A 7,272-nucleotide genomic window follows, 5' to 3' on the forward strand; every position below is an offset into this window, starting at 1 on the left:
GTATAGACTCGTTCCTCTCAATGTTTGCTGATGATGCAAAAATTATGAGAAGAATCAAAACGGATGAAGATAGACAGAGACTACAGGATGACCTGGACAAACTGGAGAAATGGTCTAGAAAATGGCTGCTAAATTTAATTCAGGAAAGTGTAAGGTAATGAAATTAGGCGAAGGGAGCAGGAGGCTGAACACAAGGTATCATCTGGGAGGTGAAATCCTGCTAGAGTCAAATAGAGAAAAAGATCTGGGAGTTGATATCACACCGAAAATGTTCCCAGAGGCCCACATTAAAAGAATATCATCAGCGGCATTTGCTAGACTGGCCAACATAAGAACTGCCTTTAGAAACTTGCGTAAGGAATCGTTCAGGACCCTGTATACTACTTATGTAAGACCAATCCTGGAGTATGCAGCTCCAGCCTGGAGTCCATATCTAGTTAAACACAAGACAAAGTTAGAGAAGATTCAGCGGTATGCCACCAGGCTCGTTCCGGAACTGAGAGGAATGAGCTACGAGGAAAGGCTAAAGGAGCTGATCCTCATATCCCTGGAAAACAGAAGAGTAAGGGGTGACATGATAACCACCTACAAAATTCTCAGGGGAATTGACAGGGTGGACAAAGACAAACTCTTCAGCACAGGAGGGACACAAACAAGGGGACACAGGTGGAAACGTAGTACCCAAATGAGCCACAGAGACGTTAGAAAGAATTTTTTCAGTGTCAGAGTAGTTAATAAATGGAATGCACTAGGGAGTGATGTGATGGAGGCTGACTCCTTACACAGTTTCAAATGTAGATATGATAGAGTCCAGTAGGCTCAGGAATCTGTACACCAGTTGAATGACAGTTGAGAGGCATGACCAAAGAGCCAAAGCTCAACCCCCGCATGCGCAATTAGGTGAGTACACACACACATCTTTATTCAATTTCCTCCCCCTCTCCCTCGCTCTCTCCCACTCTCCTTCTGTCCCTCCCTCCCTTCCTCCATCTTCCTCACTCCATCCCTCTTTCTCCCCCCCCCCCCCACCATCCTTCCCTTCATCCTGCCTCCTGCCACCGGCTGACCCCCCTGGGTACCCCCCCCCCTCACCATACACACAAACACACACACACACACTACCCTCCCCCCAACCCCCCGCCTACACCCCACCCCCCCTCCATACACTCGTCCCCTGACTCCCTTCTCTTCTCACACACCCCACCCACACTCTCCCACTCACACGCACACTCACACAATCACACACACACACACACACACACACACACACACACACACACACACACACACACACACACACACACACACCACACACACACACACACACACACACATACACACATACACACACACACACACACACACACACACACACACACACACACACACACACACACACACACACACACACACATCCACCTTCCCATCCCCCCTCCCAAATACCCCTTCCCACTCCCCTGCCCCTTCTACCCCATTGACTTCAATTCCATCTACTCCATCCCAGCTTCCACTGCACCCCTCTTCCACTCACCCCAAACCCCACCCAACCCTCACCCCTCCTATGCACCTCCAGCCCACATTTAACCCCCTCACCTTGTGACCCCCTAACACCTTCCCCTATCTCCCTCTTCCCCTCTTCTACCCCAAAACCCCCACCTTCCCCCGATTCCCCCCTAACTAATATACCCTCTCTTCCACTCCCAGCACCCATGCTCCATTCTCATCTCAGCTCTCCGCCCTCAGTATCCCTCTTCCCCCCAACCTCTCAACCTCTATCTGACTCTCAGTCTCACTCTATTTCTCAACCCCCCTATGCTATTCAGACCCCTAACTTTCAGACCCATTATGCCCTTCCTACCCCCCTAGATGCCCAGACCCCATTCGCCTACCAGGCACTCCCAGGCACCCCCCTAGCACCCCCCCCACTCACCCCCACAGCCCCCACTTGCCCCCCAGACACCCCCCAGTTCCCCCCAGACCCCTGGTGAAAGGGGGAACTCTGACACCCGAGTTTCCAAGAAGAGTCTCAAGGTTTGGTACACCAATGCTGATGGGGTAGCCAATAAAGCAGAAGAGATAAAAGAAAGAGTTAGTGAGGCAGACCCAGACATAGTGGCAATAGTGGAAACTAAAATAAATGGCATGATCTCGGATGCAATCTTTCCAGAGGGGTACCAGGTGATAAGAAAAGAAAGGACACAGAGACAGGGAGGAGGAGTGGCACTACTAATAAAGCGGAAATGGAAGTTTGATGAGCTGGAAAATCCGGGTACCAATGAAAGCACAAGCTTCATACATGGAACTCTGACTGTGGATGGGAAGAAGATTGTAATCTTGATACTCTACAATCTCCCACCAAACAGTAGAAGGCCCAGGCAGGAGTACGAGGACAGCAACAAGACATGTATGGATGAACTGCAGAGGGCAGCAACTTTAGCGCATAGAATGAGAGCGAAGCTGCTGGTCATGGGGGACCTAAATCACGGAGAGATAAATTGGGAAACGAGGAATCCCCATGGCGGGGAGGAGACCTGGGGAGCGAAGCTGGTAGACGTTATTGACAGGAATTTCCTAACACAGCATGTGAAAGAAGATACTAGGGAAAGAGGAGGGGATACGCCCAGCCTATTAGATCTCATTATCACTCAGAATGTAGAAGACATCGAGCAGTTGGAACATGAAATACCACTAGGAGCTAGTGACCATTGTGTCCTAGTCTTTGACTACATGATGGAGCTTAAAATTGTGACCAAAGGACAAGAGGTCCGGGAAAGGAGACTTGATTACAGAAAAGGGGACTACAGAAGGATAAGGGACTACCTGGGAGAAGTGCAGTGGGAGGAAGAACTTAGAGGAAAAACAGTGCAAGGTATGATGAACCAAGTCATATTGAAATGCAAGGAGGCTGAAGATAGATTTATTCCAACAATAAAGGAAAAAAGCAGGAGGGAATATAATAACCCATGGTTTAATAGACAGTGTCAGGAAGCAAAGGTGAGAAACAGGAGGGAGTGGAGGAAGTACAGAAGACAAAGGACAGAGGACAACAGGATTAGATGTAACAGAGCTAGGAATGATTACATTAACATAAGACGAGTGTCGGAAAGAAATTATGAGAACGATATTGCAGTCAAAGCGAAAAAGCAACCAAAATTACTACATAGCCATATAAGAAGGAAGATGTCGGTAAATGACCAAGTGACAAGACTGAGGAAAACAGAAGGGGCATATACAGAAAGCGACAAGGAAATCTGCGAGGTACTGAATGCAAAATTCCATGGAGTGTTCACAACCGAGCCTGAGCAGCTCCCATTGTTAGAAGAGATTACCCAAGATGAAAGACTATCGGATATATAGGTGACAGCAGAGGATGTAATGAAACAGTTGACAACACTGGATGCAAATAAAGCTGTTGGACCAGACAAAGTATCACCGTGGATACTCAAAGAGGCAGCGCAGGCTCTCAGCGTGCCTCTGGCAATGATCTTTAATGTCACTTATGTCGGGAGAATTGCCCAGTTGCTGGAAGGAGGCAAATGTCGTACCGATTTTCAAAAAGGGTGATAGGGAGGAGGCACTTAACTACAGACCCGTATCACTGACAAGCATCCCCTGCAAAATACTTGAAAGAATAATTAGGCTAAGACTTGTTGAGCACCTGGAGAGCATTGGGTTTGTAAACAAGCACCAACATGGGTTCTGGACAGGGAAATCATGCCTAACAAACCTTTTAGAATTCTATGATAAAGTAACAAGGATAAGGCAGGACAGAGAAGGCTGGGCAGACTGCATATTTCTTGACTGCCAAAAGGCGTTTGATACGGTACCGCACATGAGACTGCTATACAAACTTGAGAGGCAGGCAGGAGTAAGCGGAAAGGCCCTAGTATGGGTGAAGAACTACCTAACAGGAAGGAGCCAGAGGGTAATGGTAAGGGGCGAAAAGTCGGACTGGCGAACAGTAACAAGTGGAGTACCTCAAGGATCGGTGCTGGGACCAATCCTCTTTCTAATTTACGTAAATGATATGTTTACAGGAGTGGAATCATACATGTCAATGTTTGCAGATGACGCAAAATTAATGAGAAGAGTTGTGACAGACGAGGATTGTAGGATCCTCCAAGAGGACTTAAACAGGCTGCAGAGATGGTCAGGGAAATGGCTACTGGAGTTTAACACCAGTAAATGTAAAGTTATGGAAATGGGATCAGGTGACAGGAGACCAAAGGGACAGTACACAATGAAGGGGAACAGCCTTCCTGTAACGATTCGAGAAAGAGACCTGGGAGTGGATGTGACACCTAATCTAACTCCTGAGGCACATATAAATAGGATAACGACAGCAGCGTACTCTACACTGGCGAAAATTAGAACTTCATTCAGAAACCTAAATGAGGAAGCTTTTAGGGCGCTTTACACTGCCTACGTGAGACCCGTCTTAGAGTATGCCGCGCCATCATGGAGCCCCCACCTGAAGAAACACATAAAGAAACTGGAGAAGGTTCAGAAGTTTGCGACGAGGCTTGTCCCAGAGCTACGAGGGATGGGATATGAAGAGAGGCTGAAGGAACTGAACCTTACGACACTAGAGAAAAGAAGGGAGAGAGGAGATATGATAGGGACATATAAAATACTCAGGGGAATTGACAAAGTGGAAATAGATGAAATGTTCACACGTAATAATAACAGAACGAGGGGACATGGGTGGAAACTGGAAACTCAGATGAGTCACAGAGATGTTAGGAAGTTTTCTTTTAGCGTGAGAGTAGTAGAAAAATGGAATGCACTTGGGGAACAGGTTGTGGAAGCAAATACTATTCATACTTTTAAAACTAGGTATGATAGGGAAATGGGACAGGAGTCATTGCTGTAAACAACCGATAGCTAGAAAGGCGGGATCCAAGAGTCAATGCTCGATACTGCAAGCACATATAGGTGAGTACATATAGGTGAGTACACACACACACACACACACACACACACACACACACACACACACACACACACACACACACACACACACACACACAAAGTTGAGAGGTGGGACCAAAGAGCCAGAGCTCAACCCCTACAAACACAACTAGGTGTCTCACACACCCCACCCACACTCTCCCACTCACACTCACACAATCACACGCACACACACACACACACACACAAACACACACACACACACACACACACACACACACACACACACACACACACACACACACACACACACACACACACACACACACACACACACACACACACACACACACACACGCGCGCGCGCGCGCGTTCAGGAACCTGTATAAGGAATCATTCAGAATCTTGTACACCACATATGTAAGACCAATCCTGGAGTATGCTGCCCGAGCATGGAGCCCGTACCTTGTCAAGCACAAGACGAAGCAGGAAAAAGTCCAAAGGCATGCCACTAGACTAGTCCCAGAACTAAAAGGCATGAGTTACGAGGAAAGGCTGTGGGAAATGCACCTTACGACACTGGAAGACAGAAGAGTAAGGGGAGACATGATCACAACCTACAAAATCCTTAGAGCGACCGGGTAAAGAAGGATAAAGTATTCAACACTGGTGGGACGCGAACAAGGGGACACAGGTGGAAACTGAGTACCCACATGAGCCACAGAGACGTTAGAAGGAACTTTTTCAGTGTGAGAGTAGTTAACGGATGGAATGCACTAGGCAGTGATGTGGTGGAGGCTGACTCCATACACAATTTTAAATGTAGATATGATAGAGCCCAGTAGGCTCAGGAATCTGTACACCAGTTGATTGACAGTTGAGAGGCGGGACCAAAGAGCCAAAGCTCAACCCCCGCAAGCACAAATAGGTGAGTACAAATAGGTGAGTACACACACACAGATATAGCATGGGAAACAGAGCTCAGGGAAAAGACGGCCCAAGATATGATGGATTACATCACGCAGAAGTGCAAGGACACAACAAACAAGTTTGTCCCAGTCCAAAAGGAAAACAGAGAAATGAAAATGAGAAACCCATGGTTTAATCAGAGATGTAGGCTAGCTAAGCAGCAAAGTAAAAGGGCATGGAGAAACTATAGGAATAACAGGACTCTAGAGAGCAGAGAAAGATACCAGAATGCCAGGAATGAATACGTCAGGATGAGAAGAGAGGCAGAAGGACAATACGAAAATGACATCGCAAGCAAGGCAACGACTCAGCCTAAATTGTTGCGAAGCCACATTAGGAGAAAAACAACAGTAAAGGGACAGGTTATGAGATTAAGGATAGGGGCGGAAGGATTCACTACAAATGACAAGGAAGTGTGTGAGGAATTGAATAAGAAATTCTAGTAGGTCTTCACCTTAGAGCAAGGAGAAATTCCAGAGGTAAGTGAGGGAATAGCTAACCAGGAACCACTGGAAGAGTTTGAGATTACCAGTAGGGAAGAAAGGAAGTGTTTACTAGAGTTGGGCGTGACGAAGGCTATAGGCCCAGATGGAATCTCCCCTTGGGTTCTAAAGGAAGGAGCAAGAGAACTGTGCCTACCACTCTCCATAGTGTATAACAAATCACTAGCAACAGGGGAACTGCCAGATATTTGGAAAGCAGCTAACGTAGTCCCGATATACAAGAAAGGGGATAGACAGGAGGCACTGAACTACAGGCCAGTGTCCCTAACCTGCATACCATGCAAGCTGATGGAGAAGATTGTGCGAAAAAAAACTAGTGGCGCATCCGGAGCGAAGGAACTTTGTAACACAGCATCAACATGGGTACAGGGATGGCAGGTCCTGCCTCACAGGGTTACTTGAATTCTACGACCAGGCAACAAAAATAAGGCAAGAAAGAGAAGGGTGGGCAGACTGCATATTTTTGGATTGTCAGAAAGCCTTTGATACAGTGCCACACAAGAGGCTAGTGCGAAAGTTGGAGATGCAGGCTGGAGTGAAAGGGAAGGTACTCCGGTGGATAGAGGAGTACCTAAGCAACAGGAGACAACGAGTCTGTGTGAGGGGTGAGGTCTCAGATTGGCGAGACGTCACAAGTGGAGTCCTGCAGGGGTCAGTCCTTGGACCTATACTGTTTCTGGTATATGTAAATGATCTCCCAGAGGGTATAGATTCGTTCCTCTCAATGTTTGCCGACGATGCAAAAATTATGAGGATTGAAACAGAGGATGATAGTAGGAGGCTACAAGATGACCTGGATAGACTGAGTGAATGGTCCAACAAATGGCTGTTGAAGTTCAACCCGAGTAAATGCAAAGTAATGAAACTAGGCAATGGAAACAGGAGGCCA

This window comes from Procambarus clarkii, chromosome 85 (assembly GCF_040958095.1).
Source record: "Procambarus clarkii isolate CNS0578487 chromosome 85, FALCON_Pclarkii_2.0, whole genome shotgun sequence".
NCBI classification, from domain to species: domain Eukaryota; kingdom Metazoa; phylum Arthropoda; class Malacostraca; order Decapoda; family Cambaridae; genus Procambarus; species Procambarus clarkii.